The 12,706-nt window shown below is 41.7% G+C and overlaps 1 protein-coding gene across 1 annotated transcript in view; it reads left to right on the forward strand.

Annotated features, from left to right (window-relative positions):
• The first annotated feature begins 3,784 nt into the window (after positions 1 to 3,784).
• LOC136621338 (G-protein coupled receptor 22-like) overlaps positions 3,785 to 12,706 on the forward strand; it is a 218,994-nt gene continuing 210,072 nt past the window's right edge. Inside the window, exon 1 of the mRNA XM_066596784.1 lies at positions 3,785 to 4,036. The gene's annotated coding sequence lies outside the window, so the exon portion shown is untranslated. The remainder of the gene's footprint in view (positions 4,037 to 12,706) is intronic.

Raw genomic sequence — 12,706 nt, forward strand, 5'->3', positions numbered from 1 at the left:
TCTTCTCGGCTGTACAATTAATGAGCGAGAATCCTGATAGTGAAAATGAAACCACTGAAATCCATTGATATCAGTCGCTTCGTTTGATCCTCTTATACGGCCATGATTATCGTGGCCATGCAAGAGGAGAAAATGCCGCTCATATAAATCCGTCCTGAGGGCAGTTTCAGATGGACGTATGCTCGACTACGCTCACCGCTATGGAACATAGTTGCACATAAACAAGGGTTGTTTTTGTGTTCAGCCATTCAAACTTAACACCATAGCCTAAAAAATGGTGTACTATTGCTGGGTGAGAATCCCAATAAGTGCAAACGAAACCATTGAATTCACAGCTGCATAATGGGACAAAAACAATGTGTTTAACCCCTGAGTGTGCTTGTGTGTGCATGTATGTGTGTGAGGGTCTATACACTACATGGACAAAAGTATTTGGACACTGCAGAAAATCAGCAAATATGCAAATATTGAGTTTGCTGAACGGTATGCTGGGAAGGGTATGGGTAAAACAAAAAGCTGCTCATTTTGTAATAACTATTCATTCTTCTGATTGAGCACTTGTGGGACAGACTGGAGCGAAGGGTACCACACCGCCCATGCCCATCTTCACAATAATCTCTTCTCACAGCCTGGCACGAGGAATGGCGAGCTATTCCTACCCAGACTTACAGAGAACTTGTGGGAAGTATACCCCGACATGTTGGCACCGTAATACAAGCAAAAGGAGGGCCAACACATTACTTAATAGAATAATAAAGCACTTTTTCTGAAAACCATGCAGTGTCCAAATACTTTTGTCCATATAGTGTACATAGGGTTGCCACCTTTGTCACAAAAAAATACCGGCCATGATTAAAAAGGGTCGTGTTGGTGGTGTGGCTTATCACAGCATTTTTTTCCTCCTTTATCTCCTGGATCCTGTCCAGCGTGTTCTTGCAAGTATTGCTCCTCCACTCCCCTCTTCGGATCCCGACACTGTCACTGTAGGGCTGGCCGGACATCCATCCTGACCCCCCCACATCGAACACACAGCTCCACTACATCCATCCTGATCCCTAGACATCACATACACAGCTCCGCTACATCCATCCTGATCCCAAGACATCACACACACAGCTCCGCTACATCCATTCTGAACCCCATACATCACACACACAGCTCCGCTACATCCATCCTGATCCCCAGACATCACATACACAGCTCTGCTACATTCATCCTGACCCCGACACATCACACACACAGCTCCACTACATCTATCCTGATCCCCACACATCACACACACAGCTCCACTACATCTATCCTGATCCCCACACATCACACACACAGCTCCACTGCATCCATCCTGGCCCCCACACACATCACACACACAGCTATGCGACATCAAACCTGACCTCCACACACATCACACAAACCTCCACTCAATACATACATACATACACACACACAGCTGCAGAGTCCTACATTTACTTAGCCCCTGTGGTCATGTGATCCCTGACTCCTCCCACACTGGGTATCACATGACATGACATCATCGGAGGCCCTGGAAGCTGTCGGCTCTGCAGGTCCGTGTTTCCCCTGCCGGAGGAGAGTTAACCGGTGCTAGAGGGCAGTGCAGGCTCTGAATATACTGGCACCGGCCTGGTAGAAAAAATACCGGTTAGGCCGGTGGGTTACCGGCCGGGTGTCAACACTAAGTGTACACTAACGTGCCAGAAGCCATGGGACAGAAACTAATATCATGTTGAATCCCCTCTAGCTCAGTCAAGTGCAACAACTCAAGGTTGCATTGATTCCACAAGTGGATGGAAGATGTCTGGATAGTCCCGACAGCTCCGGGGTATTTGTGGGTGCAGGATCTTGTAATAATATACATGCAATTCGCAAAGAATAGAACCCATTGATGTCAATGTGTTCGCTCTCATCAATGTGCTTTGTGCATGCTTGAAATGGATGTACTCTATCTTTCTGCATATCGCACAACAAAGGCCCCCATAGAAGTCTATGGGAGATACGCAAATCCACAAGGGCACGTGTGAAACACTGCGCAAAACCATGGGGAAAAGAACACATCTGGACCTCATTAAGCTAAATAGCTATTCAAATCAGGGTGGGGGTGTTTTGAACACGCATGTGAACAGGCCCTGTGTGCGCAAAATGTACAGTGCTATACGCAAATGTGAGTGAAAATCAAGGTTGTTCACTGTGAAATACGTTTCTCTGAAGCGCGTGCAATTGTGCATTTGGTCGTCTGAAACCGTCCTTAGCGTAATAACTTCCAGATGTGTTATTTTTCATGTGGAATTTTGCAGCGTATTGCGCTTTCCATCGCGTATTGCTTGCGCAACCCCCGTTAGATTTCTATGGGGACCTTTGGTGGGCGAATTCGTGCAAAAGTAGAACATACTGCATTTTTATCCAAGTGCGCAAAAAAAGAAATGTGAAGGAAATTAATCGGCTCTATTCTCTGTGTCTGTGTGTGCAAATTTTGTGCACGCAAATACACCCATGTGAAGCAGCCTTTAAGTGGGTTACTATGGGATGCTTCACACAGGCATGGGCATATATACGTTCGCTATTGTGAGACGTTTATGTGCTATGCAGGGTGCACAATCACAGCTATAGCACCCATATTGGTGCTTTTTACTGTACTTTTTTGCACTGCTGGGACCATTCCCATCAGTGCGGTTCCAGCAGCGCCATGTTTGAGCAGGCAGGGCAGCCTACTTAGTAAGCAGGTCGGCTGACTCGGTAGGCTCAGGAGTTTTCATTTAAGCCCGTGAAATTACGCAGATCACTGTGCGATTTTGGGCAGACAGGGGCCATCAGTGCACAATTGCGCACCAAAATAGAGCATGTTGTGTTTTTTCCCCTCGCGGAAAAAAACTCGTGAAGGAACCTGTTGAAATCAATGGGCTCTACTTGCTGTGCATTTGTCGTGCTGATTTTCGGGTGCAAATACTCCCGTGTGAGGCCGTCCTACGTGTTTGACCTGATGTGTCCTTTAAACTGTTTCACTTGTCTGTACTACGCAGTGTATTGGAAACTGCTATGGAAGTTGGGGGTACTTTTTGTATAAAAGGCTTCGACCGATGAATGTATGCGCAAATACGCTTACCGCAACGGAGCAAATTTGTGCATGAACGAGGGTTGTCCGCGGGGTCACACTCTTCACCTTGTTTTTTTTAACCTGCTATAGACTTCTATGGCAGCTTTCTGTCTAACACGCAGAAACATAAGGCTGGTCCTATCTTTTCTTGCGTTCAGGAATTGTGCGGGAGAAACATGTTCATGAGAACGAACTCATTGAAATCAATGGGTTCATTTCCTCACGTTTTGCGACCGTGATTTTTACGTGCACAAACACGTTCGTCTGTTCAAGCCCTAATGTGTATTTGAGTGTTTCCATACTTGTGTATGTGAATACGTATGCTGGCGTGTGTATGAACGCCTGTATTTGCATGTGCAGGTATGAGTCTTTGTATGTATATATGCATTGATGTATGTATATGTATATCTGTGTGTATTTGGATGTATGTGTGCTTGTCTATGTATGTATATGTCTATTTTTTCTGTGTGTGTGTATGTATACGTAGGTGTATGTATGTGTGTATGTGAGTTTGTATGGGGAGGGGGTGATGCAGTGAGTGTAGTAAGTGGGGGGAGTTGAGAGAAGAGTCGGAGTGGAAAAGGGAGAGAGAGGGAGGGCTGTAGTGGGAAGAACAGAGGGAAGGAGAGAGAAGGAGGGATTGAAAGGCTGCAGCGCACACACACGGACACACACACACCTGCAGCGCACATCCTCATCCCCGGGAGCAGCTGGATCAGGAGCTGGGGGCTGCCTCCTTCAACCAGTGGGAAACTGTCTACCTTCCCAGTCCCATCACAGCCCTGGATGAAAGAGGGGACCCCTGTATCATCATGATGGCACTAAAGCCCCCACTACTATAGACACCTTCCATCCCTGGGGAACTGCTTATCACCCCAAACTTCACCTACAGCGCCCCAACAGGACAAGAACAGGTGCTGCACCTCCAAGGTAAGTGTCAAAGGTCTTTATATGTTACATTACCTTATAACTCCTATAAGCAAAGATGTAGTAAAGCTGAGTTTGTCATTTGACCCCGATCGGTGGCGATGTCACGACACATTATTTATTGACTTAAATAGGACTGCAGGTAAAGCTACTGCCTTGTCACGACTCCGAAAGTTAGCGCCATGAAGAAACCGTGCAGCCCTAAAGAGTTAAATGACAAATTCAAATCTGCATCTCAGTTCTTTTCTTGCATTAAGCCATTAGAAGCGAGGAACGCATCTGACCGTAGGATCATGTGCGGAACATTTTGCTCTGGATCTGTAGGTGTCACTCAGCATTGCCCTGTGTAGAACCAGCTGTCAGTGTGCCCCCCGGGGCTCTGCAGTGACTACTAGGGTATACTAGAGAATGCAGGGGATTCACCAGCAGAACGATGCTGGGCACTACTGGTTATTAATGGAATATGGCATTGGATGGGTGAGAGGGGTGAAGATTTGGGCATCTGCATGGATGAAGGATCCCGGAAAATCACCTGGGCAGAAGCTTTATGCCCACAAGTGCCCACTGAATGCGGATCACTGCCAGTATTCCCGATCAGCTGACTGTCACTGGGAAAGGGGACCAGCAAAATGTGACTGCATATCCCCATATCTTGCTGGCTACCTATCATCTGAGGGGGGCAGCATGAGCGCAGTATTTGAGATACACATAGACCTGACTGTAATGAAGCATCTGCACATCACTGAGCTATAGAAAATTCTGTAGATGTATCCGCTGCAGGAATGTTCTCATGGTGTTATCTGGGGATTAGAAAAGGAGCAAGCAGAGTTGTCACAGAGTGCTGATATGTGTCTTCTGTCTTATCTTACTGTATTTCACAAAAAATAGTTTTAAATTATCTATATATATAATATCTATCTCATATCTATCTAATATCTATCTCATATCTATCTAATATCTATCTCATATCTATCTATCTAGCTAATATCTAATATCTATCTATCTATCTATCTAATATCTATACACTCATCTATCTATCTATCTATCTGTCTATCTATCTCATGTCTATCTATCTCATATCTAGCTACGTTCCTTTATATCTAAACATTTATCCATTTGTTTGCACTTCATACAGCACGATAATTCTAATAGTTTGATTGTCAGCTCTTTAGACTAGGATGCAGCCTGCGCCTCTCTGTTATTGCACTATGTAGGGACATGCTTTATCTGTCAGCACAAGTCTGTGGACAGAGACTGAAGAACTATGCAGTAAATATTCTGCACGACTGTTCTTGGAGGTCAGTGAGTGGCATCCACACTCCGGGCCGTTACACTTCGGAAATAGTAAACTAGAGATCCGTGAAAGACACTTTGTAAATGTTAATGATGGTTTAATCGTGTCTGAAATGCGGCATGTCCTGAGATGTGAGCATAGAGCTGAAGTGTATACACTGGTACAAGACATATTTGTACCCAGCAATGACATCACTTGCCCCTATACTGGATGTGCTGACATCACTGCCTGCCATTGTCATATTTAAAGGGGTTGTCCTTCTTGAACAATCCCTTTTTTTAGAAAGATCCCTTATAAATAAGCAGATTACAGGTTGTCTTGTAGCAGGATCCCTCAGTGATCAGCTGTAATCTGCACTGGAACCTGGCAACAAGTGTTCACTTCCCATGCAGCGCCTCCGCAGGGGAAATAGAGCATTACATGGTGCTCATTGAAATCAATGTTCTATCTATGTAATACATGGATGTGCTGGGTCCTTCAAAGATAGAGACATACATTTTGTTCCTAGCTGCTCTGTACTGCAGCTAATGGGGTCTGTGAATTAACCCACTCCCTACTCTGTTACCTTTAAAATGTTCTAATAGGTTAGTAATTGGTCAACCCCTTTAAGACACCAAAAAGCCCTGAGCCAACAGGCTCTTTCTGCTGTGGTGTTTGCCCTTACTAGACTGTAGTTTCCTGCTGCCCATCCACCCCATAGCTCTCTGTGCCAGTCAGACCCCTCCTCACCTATTTCCTCTACACACACAGCTTTGCCAAAAAAGGGAAGCTGCAGGTAGAAAAAAATGACATCCTCTCCAGTTCCCTCTCTCCCATTCTTCTGCCAAGGTTGAGTGTCAGTCTTTACTGCAGTTCTGGCATTGTATTCATGAACCAGGAAGAACAGGAGAAGCCAAGTGATAGATGCTGATCATGTGAAGAATGTATATTCGCATTATTTTTTTTCAAGCACAGATCAACCACTTATTGTCGTGTCTTCGGACATCCATCTCCTAGAGTGTTGCGTAAATACAGCGGTGCTAGCTGTAATTTAATCTCATTATGTTTACTGTACATGAGACATGTTTGAGAAACATGAGATCACAAGAAGTTGGTGATGGCATATAAATAGACTTCAAGGAGACGATCGTACAATTGTTTCTTGATAAAGTGCGCTGAAATGTTCCAATACGTAACTGACAATGCGTAATTTTTCAGATTACGTATTTTCCCAACAACCAGCCAAAAAGTCAGCACAGTGATTGGGTACATTGTAAACTAGAGAATGGGAGAAACCTAAAACGGGTCTGTAATGGTTTTCCAGCAACAGGTTGAGACATCCTAGTGTTGTGTACACAGCTCCTATGTGTCTCCATGGTTACAGATTGCAAACAAACTCTGAATGTAGTCTGAGCTTGCAGTTATGTATTAACCCCTTAATAACCTATTTTGTGCCGTAAGGACCAAGCGATTTTCATAGTTGCATTGAAAGACCCATAACTCCTTGACATAGCCGTGTGAGAGCCTATTTTGGGGGACAAGTTGTACTTTTCAATGATTGCACCCGGGTACATATAATGTCTTGTAGAACTTTTATTACATTTTTCTGGAAACCCCCCCCCCCCCCCCCCAAAAAAAAAAAAAAATTCCACCATTATATTTTGTGTTTTGTTTTGACAGCGTTTCTTATCTGGATCAGCATAATTTCTGCAATACCAAGTTATATATGATTTTTTTTACATTTTTACATTTTTTACTAATTTAACACAAAAAAACCATGTTTTTAAAGACAAGCAATAGAAACTGCATCGCCGCATTCTAAGATCCATAACATTGTTATTTTTCCATCAGCGGATTTCTGTGAGTTGCAGTTATTATTGGTACCAGTTTGAGGTACATGTGACTTTTGGATTGCTTTTTATTTCATCTTTTGGGAGGTGAAGAAAAGAAAAGTAGCGTTTATCAAGCAAGCAAAATAAAATATTTCACTGTCTGGGTCGTTACGGACGTGGTAAAAATTTAAGTTTTTTTATCCATTTAAAATGGTTTTATGGGGAAAAGTGTGTATATTTTTAAGAAACTGAATTTTTTAAAATTACACTTCAGGCCGGGCTCATATGAGAGTATGGTAATTGCGGATTACGCGCGCATAATACTCAATGGATGGAGACAATGAAAGTATATTGATTTTCATTGATCCATTCACACTTGTGTATATTCATTGTGTGTAATACGCAGGTAAAAAAAGAACACAGCATGTTTTAATTTACCGCATAATACGTGCGTTAGATCCCTATTGTTCTCTATGGGATGCATACAAAAACGCTGTAGATATGCAATTACCTTGCATATATACTGCGTTTTTATGCAATGTTGCTAATAGACAGTAAGGGCTTCTTCACATGGGCATGATTTAGTCTCGTTACGCGGCCGTAATATTCATGGCTGCATAACAGGACAAAGCAAAACCATTTCAATGGTTTCGTTTTCATTAGCGGTATTCTCAGCCGTACTATTAATACGTGCAGGAAAGATAGGGCAGGACCTATCTTTCCGCTGTTTTTTTCAAACTTGCATGTTATAGTGCGGGGTTTGAATACTCTGGGATAAAAAAAATGTTCATGTGCAACTACTCCCCATAGCAGCGAACGTAGTTGCACATACAGCCAATTGTTTTTGCCCTTGAGCTAAAGAAAGTTTAAAAAAAAGAAGAAACCAGGAAGTCCGTGTGTGGGTTGTGCACCTTTTTTTGACGTGGTTTTTGGCCCAGATACGCGATCACAAATGCAGCCTTATTGAACTTTTTTAACACTATATTTTAGTCCTTCAAGAGCACTTGAAGATGTGAGATAGTACACTGCATTACCTATGTAGTGCATTTTACTATGCCTGTGACATCAGCCTATTAGACTCTTCTAGAGGCAGGGCCTAATAGGCAGAGTTAAATGGCAGGTACGGAGGCCTCCAGCTGCCACGGGTACTCATTGGTACTTTGCAATTGCATTGCGGGATGCCGTAGGGTAACAGGAGCAGCTGCATGCATTATTCCAACACAGTTCCACACAGATCCATGTAATGTGACACGTCACTTCCTGATCGTGATGCACGCAGAAACGTGTTGGAATTCCGCATGGAGATTTTGCCCATTGACAGGGTTAAATCTTGTGCATATATGCAACAAAACTGTGGAAGAATAACCATGGATTTCTGTTGTGGTTTTACGGGTAGATTTCATACAAAAAATTCTGCTGTGGAATCTGCTGTGTAAATATAGCCTATGGGTGTGTTAAGGCGGCGAAATTCAATGCAAAATTTTCCACATTAATTCTTTGTCAAAATCCACCTCTTTTTGACATGGTTTTTGGCCCAGATCTACACGCAGAATTTGCCCAAAGAGTGAAATTTTTGTGCGGAATTCTGATGCAGAAAATTGCTTTTCTGCATCAAGAGTTGACATGCCACTTCTTGACATGGAAGGTTATGGAAACATGATAATCCGTTTGTGGTTGTGCGCCTAAAACGCATCAAAAATATGTAAATTTTGACCCATTTTTTTGAGGCAGAACTTAAACAGAAAATCCCTTGGTGGATTCTGTGGAACATACATCCAAACGGGCAACTGATTGTAAAATGGCAAAGATCACTGTGAGTGCCTCGTGATTTGTGAGAAAATCTCATCGCATTGCTGAACATTCGGTTTACACGTGCGTGAAACTACATGGATTTGTTTACTTTTGTTTTGTTAGGTTGAAAATCATTAATGGGGATAAACGATCATAGCTACTATAATTTGTGCTGGCTGCACATGTCCCTGTTCCCATGAGGAGACAAGCAGCCAATTTGCGAGTATTTTTATTTTTGCTGAAAATCAATAATCAGTCGTTGTTGGTAGATCTTTGTACATTTTGTGTGGCACGAGGATCAGGCAAATGAATGTTCATACGAACGCTCGTGCCCAACTGTCAGGCTGTGTAAAAGGGCCTTCAGACATGCTCAGATCCTGGGGTCAATTTCTCAAGAAAGAGCCCATTTGACCTTCCTACGTCTTTGGAATGAAACTTTTTTTTACCAGCTTGGTTTAACCCCACTGGCTCCAGTACAAACCACAGCACCTCTTTGGGTTTGTAAAACTCATCAAGGTCAATGAAGTCTTGTGCTGATTTGCCACAGTGATAGAGATGTTACATGTGAGCCAAACTCAGACCCCTCAATGTGCCCTCCCCCCACCAAATAGAAAAACCCTAAAAACTACACTGAATGTCTTGCCCTACAGACAAATCTCCAATGTTATAGAGAGGACGATTCCACAAAGTGCGCAACTACAGCTCTTCTCCTACTAACCCCGTAGTCAGTGCCAGCAGGAGGTAGCGCCAGGACACACCACAATTACACCTCTCGGTGCCAGTGTGTGCTGCTGCTATCTTGGGCAACGCTACCGACTCATAACATCGTCCCCGTGACCTGCTCTATCCCTGCAATTAATTATGTCTTTTCCATTTTCACTAATTGCCTCTCCAGGTTTTGATTAGATGCCGGCCCTTTAATGTGTACGTTTCATTCCGACTTCCAAGCTCTGCCTGGGTTCAGTAGAAGCGATGAACATCTGCATGCAGTAATATTCTGCTTCTGGATGCTGATCAAGAGCGTTGTGTAGCCTAGCACCGCCACGTCACAGGAGCCGCTTCTAATACTCAAACGTTCAATCAAACATTTTTCAGCAGCCGGCTCTCATGTGGTGACAAAACGCAGTATTATCTCAGGCACCGAGACCAGAATTCATCTTTCCAGCAAAGATTACTCAGTACTGGAGCTTCTGGACTAAATGGGGCTCATTTATAGCAGTCATATTCATGTGCATAGGAGGCAGTACTGTAGTGGTTATATTCTTGTACATAGGGGGCAGTATTATAGTAGTTATATTCTTGTACATAGGAGGCAATATTATATTAGTTATATTCTTGTACACAAGTGGCAGTATTATGGTAGGTATATTCTTGTACATAGGGGCAGTATTATAGTAGTTATATTCTTGTACATAGGGGTAGTATTATAGTAGTTATATTCTTGTACATAGGGGGTAGTATTATAGTAGTTATATTCTTGTACACAAGTGGCAGTATTATGGTAGTTATATTCTTGTACATAGGAGGCAGTATTATAGTAGTTATAATCTTGTACATAGGAGCAGTATTATAGTAGTTATATTCTTGTACATAGGGGGCAGTATTATAGTAGTTATATTCTTGTACATAGGGATAGTATTATAGTAGTTATATTTTTGTACATAGGGAGCAGTATTATAGTAGTTATATTCTGGTACATAGGGGGCTGTATTATAGTAGTTATATTCTTGTACATAGAGGGCAGTATTATAGTAGTTATATTCTTGTACATAGGGGGCAGTATTATAGTAGTTATATTCTTGTACATAGAGGGCAGTATTATAGTAGATATATTCTTGTACATAGGGGTAGTATTATAGTAGTTATATTCTTGTACACAAGTGGCAGTATTATGGTAGTTATATTTTTGAACATAGGAGGCAGTATTATAGTAGTTATAATCTTGTACATAGGAGCAGTATTATAGTAGTTATATTCTTCTATATAGGGGGCAGTATTATAGTAGTTATATTCTTGTACATAGGGATAGTATTATAGTAGTTATATTTTTGTACATGGGAAGCAGTATTATAGTACTTATATTCTGGTACATAGGGGGCAGTATTATAGTAGTTATATTCTTGTACATAGGGGGCAGTATTATAGTAGTTATATTCTTGTACATAGGGGGCAGTATTATAGTAGTTATATTTTTGTGCATAGGGGCAGCATTATAGTAGCTATATTCTTGTACATAGGGGACAGTATTATAGTAGTTATATTCTTGTACATAGGAGGCAGTATTATAGTAGTTATATTCTTGTACATAGAAGGCAGTATTATAGTAGTTATATTCTTGTACATAGGGGGAAGTATTATAGTAGTTATATTCTTATACATAGGGGCAGTATTATAGGAGTTATATACTTGTACATAGAGAGCAGTATTATAGTAGTTATATTCTCGTACATAGGGGGCAGTATTATAGTAGTTATATTTTTGTGCATTGGGGCAGCATTATAGTAGCTATATTCTTGTATATAGGGGGAAGTACTATAGCAGTTATATTCTTGTACATAGGGGGCAGTATTATAGTAGTTATATTTTTGTACATAGGGACAGTAGTACAGTAGTTATATTCTTGTACATAGAGACAGTAGTACAGTAGTGATATTCTTGTACGTAGGGGGCAGTATTTTAGTGGTTATATTCTTGTACTTAGGAGGCAGTATTATACTAGTTACAATTTTGTGCATAGGTCGCAGTATTATAGTAGTTATATTCTTGTATATAGGGGGAAGTATTATAGTAGTTATATCCTTGTATATAGGAGCTGTACTATAGCAGTTATATTCTTGTACATGGGAACATTATTATAGTAGTTATATTCTTGTACATAGGGGCATAGGGGGCAGTATTATAGTAGTTATATTCTTGTACATGGGAACATTATTATAGTAGTTATATTCGTGTACATAGGGGGCTGTATTATAGTAGTTATATTCTTGTACGTAGGGGACAGTATTATGAGGGGTAGACTGTAAAAGTATTTCTGTAACTCAGTGATATTTACCATACGCGTGATGTAAATTTCTTTGTAACTTGAATTGCTCTTTAATTGTGATCCCTTCCCCACAACCTTTATTAATGGACACAACCTTGGACTATTACAATACAACCTGCCAGTGAATCAGTGTGGCTGGATGTGTTCTGAAGTTCAGTATCTCTCCTCTCTCTGTCAGGGACAAGGCTTTTCAACAGACACATTTATCGTTATGTAATTTATCTGCATAATTTATATGTATATGACGGTATGTATAATTTATATCATGTTCAGTTGCTTGTCAGTTTAAAGCCTTAAAGTGCCATTTTAAAATGTGTGCACTGGAGTTAGCGAGCGTTCACTTGCCACTGTTTGTGTCTACTTACATTATGTAATGATGACCTAAACGAGCTCCGAGCCTTGGAGATCGGCCACCGTCGTTTTGGCCAAAACCTCAGTGACACAACGCCATTGCTCTGGAAAATATGTCATTATTGGCATTTAAAGATTCACAAACTGAGTAGGAAAGTGCCTGGAGGATCTTACTACAAATAAAGAAACTCCTTTTAGGAGGTGTGTGACTTACCTGGCACCAAGCTTGAGTCCCTGTTAAAAGGGATTAACCCGCTGGCACCTGAAGTCCTGACTGGCTTTAATAGCTGGAAGTCAGTCCTAGTTCATGGAGATCCAAGGATGTGGATGGCAGTGTAAGGAAAACCCAAATCACTTAATTGTGGATGGGTGACAACCTGTAT

Source organism: Eleutherodactylus coqui, chromosome 3 (assembly GCF_035609145.1).
Source record: "Eleutherodactylus coqui strain aEleCoq1 chromosome 3, aEleCoq1.hap1, whole genome shotgun sequence".
Lineage (NCBI taxonomy): Eukaryota > Metazoa > Chordata > Amphibia > Anura > Eleutherodactylidae > Eleutherodactylus > Eleutherodactylus coqui.